This window comes from Nuphar pumila, chromosome 16 (genome assembly GCF_984573655.1).
Source record: "Nuphar pumila chromosome 16, dmNupPumi1.hap1.1, whole genome shotgun sequence".
NCBI classification, from domain to species: Eukaryota; Viridiplantae; Streptophyta; class Magnoliopsida; order Nymphaeales; family Nymphaeaceae; genus Nuphar; species Nuphar pumila.
In genome coordinates, this window is record NC_143264.1 from 53,830,786 (window position 1) to 53,842,203 (window position 11,418).

Below are 11,418 nucleotides of genomic sequence, written 5' to 3' on the forward strand. Positions count from 1 at the left end.
ACATGGCGAGGTGGGCTTTGGGATCACCAGAACCATCGAATTTGATGAACTTGTGGGGAAGGTTCTCCAGATCTTCGTCTCCTTCTAGGCCATCATAGAAGTCCTCGCTAGTGAAGACTTTCTTGCCCTTGTTGCGGGCTTGCAGATCTTTAACCACTTTGGCCATTTCCCTGAACTGTGTCTGCAAGAGCTCTTCTACAACTTTTGATTTGCGACTCCTTCTTTGTTCTTGTCTATGTTTCTGAAATGCCGGAGGCACCTCATATTCTTCATCGGTGTCTTCCGCTGATTCTGATTCATCTGAAGTTTCCTCTGGCTGAACTTGCTTCTTGGAAGTCTTCTTATCCTTGTGTCCGTGGAACTTCTCTCTGAATGGATTTTTTTCTGAACTAGTCCCAGCCTGTTCACCCATCATTTTGTTCATCATCTTCCAGAACATAGCATACATTTGTGGATATATACCATCATCTTCTTGCTGCTGATCTTGACTTCCGGGGGGATCCATTTCTCCTTCTGAGGCTAAGGAGTGTTGTGATGATGTGGTTCTTCTTCCTGACCTTGTTCGAACCATCAAATGTTGCGAATGCTCTCTACATGATGAAGTCTTGATTAGACTCTGAGGAAACTTTGGATTGGGAGAAAAATGATTATTGACGATATGGTAGACAATTGGAAGAATATCCCATTACTAGGGATGGAGTCGCCGCTGAAATCACGACAATTGTGTTGTTATTCTTTGTAAGAGAAATAAACAACGTAAAATGTGCCTTGTTACCTAGACGATGTCGTCAACCACGAGGAAAACAACATTTTTGAAGGAAAGAGATATCTCTTGGAAAAGCAAATGGATTTAGAATAAGAAGAAGGCAAGTGGGTAAACAATTTCCACCGCAATAATCAATGTATGCACGAGGAAAATAAGATGAAGAATTTTGTAAATAGACAAAAGGATTGAAAGTCCAATGAGAGAAAACATATGATTTTGAAAAATTGCAGGCAGGATGAAAATGCAGCTGGAAATTCAAGATCCAGTAGAACGGAAGAATGAAAAATCACCTCGAGTTTTGAAAGAAATTGGATATTTGGGAAAATCATCCAGGGTTTGAGAAAATAAACGAAAAGGATGAGAATGTGGGTATTTGAAAATATTTTGGAAAAAATGTAAGAAAATAGAGGTAACATACAAACAATCACATCCTGCACAAACATTTATGTACATACAACACTCCCTAAAAGGCTGACTCTAAATGCATCATTTTGAAAACAGTTGTAGGACCTTAATCCTAACTCTAGGTTCAGATCATCTTTGTTCAATCCAGTTATGCCGATATACCTGAATCAAAATCCGAGGTACGTGGCATATAATTTCAACTCCGGTTCTAAGGTAAGGTTTTCAAACATCCTTGAGCGCCTACCGATATACTTCGGACTGTGGCCCGCGGTACGTGGTAGGGGGGCGTTAACCCAAATAAGTGGCCCAGTTGTGAGGCTCTGTCCCAAACTAGGGTTCTAGAAGAGAGCCCAGCAACGTGAAGACCGGGTAAAGATAGGTAAGGGGGATTTAAAAAAAATGATCACATGCAAGAAATAGAGGGCTCTAAGTCCTAGAGAGATAGATTTTGAAAATCTTTGAAGAAGCATACATTGTTTGCATTCAGAATCTAAATTGAGGAGAGTTGTATTTAGACCTAAGTCTATGTGAGCATGAAAATTTCTCCTCAATCTGGTCCTACCAAACCATGCCTAGTCTATATGCAGTCAATGTCAGCTAGGTCAAAATCTAGGCTCCTAGGTTCGCATGATAGCAAAAGTAAAGTGCTGACATTTTGTGAATATAATTTCGATAATTGAACTAAGTCAAGTACATTTTTTATCAAACAAGGATAGGTCCCATCACGGTCGCCAAACCTGTAATCGTCGAAAAAATTTTCCCGTCTTCCCTTCCTTGCGGAAGAGAAAGGAAAATGCTTTCGAGAGTCAAACTTGACCGAATTTTGGAAATTGTTTTGAAATACTCGCCTCCGTTTTGAAAATTTGCAGGAAAATCCATGGGATGGGGCTCGACCTGTCGGTACGAGGTTCGACCGTTCCTGCTGCCTTTAATAGGGGTAATCGAACCAAGGACCAAAATTGTGCTTGACTTAGTGAAATTATCGAAATTATCGAAATTGTGTTCTATCCTAAATGCATAGATAATTAAGGCATGTGCTATGAGATTTGGTAAAATATAAGTTGGAAAACTATGATGTATGCTTAGAAAACATTTGGAGTTGAAAAGCATTTCTCAGAAAAAAGATGAAAATCAATCTCTCAGGAAACTCAGACGAAGAAGATTTGAAATCTCGAGAAAGTTTATAAAGATTTGGAAAATCTTGAAGAAATGAGAATCTCGAGAAAATGGTAAGAATTTTTGAGAAAAGATGAACACTTGAAGAGGAAAACATTTGTCAGGAAAACTCGGACTTTGAGAATTTTCTTAGAAAAATGATGGAAATTTTATAGAAAAGCTCATTGGAGAAGGAAATTCAAAACTTAGGAAATTGAAATTCTGAAAATCTTGCCCTTGAAATATCTGAAAATCGATTTTGATTCTTGAGAAAGATGAGAAATTCCATTTGAAAAGAATCTTAAGAAAATAACATTTTCAGGGAAAATCATGGGAAAACTTGACTTGGGAAATCCAACTTCGAAAATCTTCATAGTTTCTTGAGGAATCGATTTCCATGAAGTGAAAATTTCTTGAGAAAAACAGATGATGCAGATGATTTGAATGAATGAATGCACTTTGAAAAGATTCTCTGAGAAATTTGTTGGAAATGTGTATTAAGTCAAAATAAATCCTTCACATATTCTGACTATGGCCATGAATATGTTCAGAGTTTATTTGAGTTAATTCACAATATTTTGAAAATTTGAAAATATGATGTGCATTTCGAAGATAGGCTAAGAGTGTAGGCTCAGTGTGACTAGTAGAAAGATGATGGATCTGGGTCTCGTCCATATTTCGACTAGGGCCATAAATATGGACTCCACTGAGTCCATCAACTCTCTAAGAGTTGGTGCATGTGCCATTCGTGTTCATCCACAGTGAATTTTTGAAAATTGAGATATATGAATCATAGAATCAGGATATTGTAGGAATCAAACTACATGAGATGCATCCTAATCTAAGCAGTAAAGTAAATATTATTCCAAGTTTGATTATTACATATCTGACGTGAGTCAAAATAAATGAAATAAACAAAATACATAGTGTAAAAGAATCGGCATCCTCCAGCTTTTCCTGCAAAATGAGAATTAGTACAAGATAACCAAAGAAATGGGTATATATATAATATATACAACGAAGATATACACATGTATATGTAAATGCTTGAATTTGTGCTAAATGACATGTGATAATGAAGATGTATTTACAAAAAGAAAAAGAAAAAGAAAAATATATGTGATAACAAGTGCACTTGAAGATATCTCTATACATATAAGCATATATATATATATACATATATATATATATATATATATATATATATATATATATATATATATATATATTTACCTATATATATATATGGATATATATACGTATAATGAGAAAATATATATAAGAATTAGAATTTCATATATAATGGGTAAAATCAGGAAATACAGGTATATATAGTTTCTGTAGGTGATTTCACAAAGCCGTAATTCCCAAATTATAATATAATTTTCAGTAAAAATGGGTGTGGAGCTTCCCTATATATCCATAACAAAGCATATGAAAGATGGTCAAGAAATCATGAACGGATATGGATATATCCGTTCATGAACATGACCAATTATCAAGACTGGGTACCTGCAGAAGAAGAGATGGGTAAGGATACAAAGGTGATCCTGTAAGTGATGGCTGTGAAGGGTGATAGGTGGAGGCTGTTAAGACACAACACAATGATAGTGCTGGATCGTACAGAGTATTGAAATATGAGCCTTGATGATGCTAGGAGTTAGAACCAGATGGATAAGGATGATGATGATTGGGCATCAAAGACAGGAAATGACAAAAAGGAGAAAAAAAACATGATCAAAAGAATGCTGTCAAATGAAAACCATGCTGTAAAATGATTACAAGAATGTAAAAAACACACAGGACATTAAGAAAATGATCAAAAGAATGGAAAACAGGGAAAACAGGAAAATCGTGGAATGAAAGAAAGGAAATTGAAATTGTAGTCAAATGACAACAAGACATCGGAGCAACGATTGGAACAATACATCAAAAATTGTAAAAAAAAAATACAAAACAGAAATGTAGGCTGATGAAATCATACAGGCATTGATGTCCAGACATAGCTTCATCAAACAAAAATTTAGCATTAAGCTAAACAAAACATGATCTCATGACTCAGGCAGTGATGTCCAGACATAGCTTCATCAAACAGAAATTTAGCATTAAGCTAAACAAAGCATGATCTCATAACTCAGATGGTGACATCCAGCCATAGCTTCATCAAACAGGAATTTTAGCATTAAGCTATATAAAGCATAATCACATAAATCAAATGGTGATGTCCAGCCATAGCTTCATCAAACAAGAATTTTGCATTAACCTAAACAAAAGCATGATCTCATAACTCAGATGGTGAATTGGAAGATAAGCAAAGCCAGACCTATAGGCAGCAAGTGGGAGCCTTTCCTCTGCTGCTGGGCTGAATGAAATGGGGAAAACGCTGGGTTCTCTACTGTGTGGGCTGAAGGAAAAGGGAAGCAGCTGCTGGATCTTTGTTGCGGCTGGGCTTGTAGATCCCCCTGCACCAAATAAAACTTGTATATCCCCTGCACCAAATAAAACTTTAATATCCCCTGCACCCCAACGACTTGTAGCCACCGATCAAGAGGTTGATCCTCTTCTCCTGGGTTGGGCTGAAGTAGATGTAGCAAACGTTGTCTGAAGGCAATGTGATGGCTTGATCTCTTGTATCACACGACTGGTAGGCTGCAGAAGAAGGGGATGAGAGGGATGGCTGGAGTTTCCTGCGGCTGGGCTGAATGAAAGGGGACGGCAGCCTGCTGGTAGGTTGAAGAAGGGTTGAGCAGCAGCTGTTGGATCTCAGTTGGGTTTAAGGTGGATGGACAGCAGCTGCTGGTAGGTTGAAGAAGGATGGCAGCAGCCGTTGGATGGGCAGCCTCATGTTTTAAGAAGAAGAATCCTGCAAAACAAAAAAAAAACAATCGGCTACCTCTACTTCCTCCCCTCTTTGGGGGTAGGAAAAATCTTTTTCTCTCTTTGGTGAATCCCCTGCGATAAGCACCTCAAAAAAACCCTCCATCGACCAGCTTTTTCCCCTTTTTAAAAACCTTCAGCCCCTTGAAGAAAACGCAGGCTTGAGCTTCCTTTACGATTTTTGATTTTTTTTTCAAATTGAAACTTCAATGCTGCCGTTTTCAAAAGGGCGCATCTTGTATTTTTCAAAAAAATTTCATTTCATTTACCTAATTTTTAGGTAAAATGAAATTTATTTTATTTTTTTATTTTTTGGAAGTGCGGCTGTGCCATTTAAGGCTGCATCCTTCTTAAAAAAAAAAATATTATGTAAACAAATCAATAAAAAGGAATAAAATAAAAAATGAGTATTGAAATAAATGAGAGGCTTTTATGGAAATGCCACCTCAACCTACTTTTAAAATCCTTTTAGAAAATAAAGTTTTATTTTTTTTGGCAAATCTTTTATTTTCAATTGGGGTGCCACATGTGTGTGGGCCCACTAACTAAAAAAATAAATAAACAAATAACATTAAGAAGAATTTGCAAATTGGTTCGATCTCCGGGTGGGTCCCGCTTGAAAATAAGAAACTTACCTGGGAATCTGAGTATGATGCTAGTTCAAAGGCGGATCCCGCTCCATTTATTTGAAAATAAAGACAGAAGAAATAAACTTTTTTTTTTTTGGAATTTTTATTACACGAGATAAAACTTTGTTTATTTTCAAGAATTTGAAAAAATTGGTTTTTCAGGGCAAAAATATGGATAAAGTAAATGTAAAAAATTTTGTAAAGAGATTTAAAATCTTTTTGCAAAAAGTTTTGAGATAAAATCTTTAAAATCAATATCCAAATATCCAGATTGTTTTCCTTGAGAAAAACTTTTGTAATTAAAAAGTCCTGGGGGTAAAATGAGAAAGATTGGTAATTTTGAAAACCCAGGGTTTTAAAAATCAATTTTGAAAAGTTTAAAAATCAAATCTGGATTGACAATTTTGAAAATCAGGGGTTCTGGATCTCAAACTGACATGTTGTGCAGTGAAATGATGCAAAGTTTTCATGCAATGCTATGCAAAAGACATGTTCTATGAAATGTCATTCTGAATCTAGAATTGGAAATTCTAACTTTTTGTCAGGAATAGGATTTTGAAAATTTACAGTTTGAAGATGTCTCTGAACCTAAATATAGAAATTTTGAGGCTCAAGAATGAAATTTTAGACTTTCTACAAGGTTCAATCTCAGAAAATGACCATTTTGCCCTACATTGCTTCTGGAGAACTGAAATGTGATGATTGAGGGCGATATCAGTGAGGTGACTGAAAATTTGGGGTGTTTACAGATTCCCCTTTTTGCTACTAAGCCGGCTTATGGCCGAGCTTAGTGGTAAAGAAAACACACCAAATTTGGGCTATATATAAAAAAATGCCCCAGTTAGAAGGATCTGACTGGGTATGAAGAAATTAGCCCGAGGAAGATGGTAGATATGAAATAGAGAACAAAAAGAAAATAGATTTGCTCTGTGAGAGCGAAGTTCAGGTTTTTTTTGCCTTTAATCTGGACGGGACAAAAAATGCTTCGTATGGAACGAAGCTCAAGTTTGACACTTAACCTGATTGAGGAATGAAATATCTCATTGAAATGAGATTCAGGTTTGTACCCTTAACCTGATCGGGTGGAAAATGGAATACCTCATCAAAGAAGGCTCAGGTTTATACCCTTATCCTGATCGGGCGACAAATGAAATACCTCATTGAATGAGGCTCAGGTATATATCCTTATCCTGATCGAGCGGAAAAATGAAATACCTCTTTGAATGAGGCTCAGGTTTGTACCCTTATCCTGATCGGGCAGAAAATGGAATACCTCATTGAATGAGGTTCAGGTTTGTACCCTTATTCTGATCGGGCGGAAAATGAAATACCACTTTGAATGAGGCTCAGGTTTATACCCTTAACCTGATCGGGCAGAAAATGGAATACCTCTTTGAATGAGGCTCAGGTTTATACCCTTATCCTGATCGGGCAGAAAATGGAATATTGGAAGGTAAATAAGAAAACTTTTCTTGAAGATGAACGAGGCGATGGAAATGGAATTGTAAGAGGCAATTTTCGAAAATGATCAAGACGATCCGGTGAATTTTTCATCATCGTGAAATATGAATAAGGTAAGGAGTAAGACGACTCTTTCGACAACGCGAAAGATGGATAAGGCGATCCAAAGGAGTAAGGCGATTCTTTCGACAACGCAAAAGATGACAAAAGGCAATCCAAAGAAGCAAGGCGATTCTTTCGACAACGCGAAAGATGACAAGGCAATCTAAAGGAGTAAGGCGATTCTTTCGACAACGCGAAAGATGACAAAGGTAATTCAAAGGAGCAAGGTGATTCTCTCGACAATGCAAAAGATGACAAAGGCAATCCAAAGAAGAAAGGCGGTTGTTTCGACAACGCGAAAGATGATAAAGCGATCCAAAGGAGTAAGACGATTCTTTCGACAACGCGGAAGATGACAAAGGCAATCCAAAGGAATAAGGTGATTCTTTCTACACCGCGAAAGATGACAAAGGTAATCCAAAGGAATAAGGCGATTATTTCGACACCGCGAAATATGACAAAGGTAATCCAAAGGAGTAAAGCAATTCTTTCGACAACGCGAAAGATGACAAAGGCAATCCAAAGGAATATGGTGATTCTTTCGACAATGCGAAAGATGATAAAGGCAATCCAAAGGAATAAGGCGATTCTTTCGATACCGCAAAAGATGACAAAGGCAATCCAAAGGAATAAAGCGATTCTTTTGATACCGCGAAAGATGACAAAGGTAATCCAAAGGAATAAGGCGATTCTTTCGACACCGCGAAAGATGACAAAGGTAATCCAAAGGAGTAAAGCGATTCTTTCGACAACGCGAAAGATGACAAAGGCAATCCCTTCGGAGATAAAGCTAATCTTTCAACAATGTGAAAGACGATAAAGGAAAATCTCTCAAAGGGGTCAAGATACATCAATATGGACATCAAGCTCTCACTTAACGTCAGGATAGCTAGAAAATATTGTCAAAATGTTAAAAATTTATTGTTGATTCAAAGTAATTGAAAATGATGCTCATTGTTGTGAAAATATTCTTCCTTTTCTACCTGAAGTATTACCTCCAAACAGGATTGACTTCATAGAATCAAGATTTGGAATCCAAATTGCTTGCGATTGACCTTCTTCAAAAAAGTTATCAATTTCCTTGATATGAATAAGAAAGTGAGAATTTAATATTATGAAAGAATATTGATAATAGAATTTCACAAATTTAAAGAAGATTCTTGATAAATGGGGCAGTTTGATATCCTAGGAGCTTCTCTCATGATAATCTTTCTGCACTCAGGTCATGGGCAAAGAAGGAATTTTTGGATTTTTTGGAAAATTTGGGGTGTTCACAGGTGCGATTTCTCCATTCTCTCATTTCCAAAACTTCGGGTTTCAATCTCTCAAATCTATCATTTCCAAACCTTCAGATCTCCAAATCTCTCAATTCTATCAATTCTTTAACCTCTGGATGCAATGTTTTCAAAATTTCATCATTTTCTCAAACCCTCAGGTTATAATCTCCCAATTTTGACCATTCTCAAAACCTTCAGAACCTTTTCTATTAAAACCCAGTTTTTCATAAGCAGTCACGTATTTCCCAAAAGATTCAACACTCGTTGGTCATGTATTTCCAAACGTTCTAGCATTTTGCTGGTCAGGTATTTCAAACGTTCTATCTTTTGTTGGTCAGGTATTTCAAACGTTCCAGCTTTTGCTGGTCAGGTATTTCTAAAAGATTAAGACTCCTTGGTCAAGTATTTCAAACTTTACAGCTTTTGCTGGTAAGGTATTTCAAACGTTCCAGCTTTTGCTGGTCAGGTATTTCCAAAAGATCCAACACCTGTTGGTCATGTATTTCAAAAGTTTCAGCTTCTGCTGGTCATGTATTTCAAAGGTTCTAGCTTCTGCTGGTCATGTATTTCAAAGGTTCCAGCTTTCGCTGGTCATATATTTCAAAGGTTCCAGCTTTTGTTGGTCATGTATTTCCAAAAAAAAAAATACAACTCAAGGTCTCATCAAAATCTATATTGAGCGATTATTTCACAAAGAATTCATGGAAACTTTGCCAATTTGATAAAAGCATTCGCTGATTCTAAGAAAAAAAAAATTTGACTACACAAAAAGAAATTTTCTCAGATTACCTCTAGTATTCCTTCCAAAAAGGCGAAACTTTTTGCAAAAAATAGGTAAAATTCAAATCTTTTCCTGTTGGTCAACCAAAAGGATGAAAGAAATATCCTCGGTATGATTTATGAAAGAAATATTCAATGATGTTGAAAAGCCACAAGCGAATTGATATTGATCTTGGCTATGGCGCATGTTTAAAAATGACTTTCTGGCCATCAGGCAGTGAAAATATCTTGAGCTATAAAAAGAATCCACTCAACCCATGTCTTCACATTCATTTAAAAGTTGCAATCAAATATCTGCAAAAGGGATCTCTCAACTGTCGTCAAGATGAAGACGAATATGCGAGCTAGACTCCCGGGGCCAAAGAAGATCTGGATCATCGCCGAGATGAAGGAGTTTGTGAAGGGTCCTTCTAGGGAAAGTTCAGATCACCGTCGAGATGAAGGCGAGTGCAATGAACCTACAGACAAACCCTAAAATATATTTGATTCCAGCTATCATCTAAAGACCTTTTGAGTCAATGTCATCAATAGAATCCCTGAGATAAAAGAAGGATCGGAACATCTCCAAGATGAAGGAGTTTGTGACGTACCCTTCCCCAAAAAAGAGAGAAAAGTCAGGACATCTCTAAAATGAAGGATAATGTGAAAAATCGAGAAAGTTTAGTGACTCAAAAGGAGTGCAAAAGGATCATCATGGGAAAACACCCAGATATCAAACTGTCAAAGTTGCCAGAAGTCATCTTTTCTCATGTAAAATTCTTTTATCAATATCTCTTCATTACTTGCTTTTATGAAATTAAGAATGTTTCTTCTTTCCTCATGTCAGGGAAATGGATAGCTTCCTTGAAGAAAATCATCAGCGCTAAATTTTTGAATTTGACTCTTAAGACCAAGAAGTTAACCTCGTTGGGGGAAATACTCTAGGTAAAAGAGAGAATATCTTTGCACATACGTGCACATTTCCAAGCGTTTGAATCTACTACGATTTTATCTTATTGGCAAAATTTTCTAGCTATTCCAAGAATAAAATATTCAATATCCATTTTATGCAGCCTAGCGTTGTTTATATTTCCCAAAAGAGTTGCCTCTGAAGGAAGTATCTCTTCTTGTCCCATCACGGTTTTCTCATTGAAGAATTCCGTATGGACGACCCACTCAGGATAAGGGTCAAACCTGAACCTTCTGCGAGAGGTCATTGATTTCAAAAGCTATTTCAGTCTCAGGAATGAGATGCCCAATTTCTTCCCCTTTTCAAAGCTTTAGGGAACCTTATTTTCCTCCTCTCGTAAAACCCCTTTCGGATTTATTCGTCCAAGTTCCGAAGGTCCCATTATGGTTTCTCCATTTGAGAAATCCGTATGGTAGATTTCCTATTCAGGTAAAGGGTAAAACCCAAACCATCTGCGAGAGGTCATTTGATTTCAAAAGCTATTTCAGTCTCAGCGATGAGACGACCCATTTCTTTCCCTTTTCAAAGCTTTAGGGAACCTTATTTTCCTTCTCTCGTAAAACCCCTTTCGGATTTGTTCGTCCAAGTTCCGAAGGTCCCATTATGGTTTCTCCATTTAAGAAATCCGTATGGTAGATTTCCTATTCAGGTAAAGGGTCAAACCCGAACCTTCTGCGAGAGGTCATTCGATTTCAAAAGCTATTTAAGTATCAGCGATGAGACGACCCATTTTTTCCCATTTTCAAAAGCTTTAGGGAACTTTATTTTCCTCCTCTCGTAAAACCCCTTTTGAATTTGTTCGTCCAAGTTCCGAAGGTCCCATTATGGTTTCTCCATTTGAGAAACCCGTATGGTAGATTTTTTATTCAGGTTAAGAGTTAACCCGGAACCTCGCTTTGCGAGATATCTTCCTTGCAGGTTTGGGTTAAACCTGAGTCTCGTTCCAACGAGATTCCTCGTTATGACGAGATGTTTCCTTCTAGTCCCATCATGGTTCTTCTCATCAAGGAACCTATG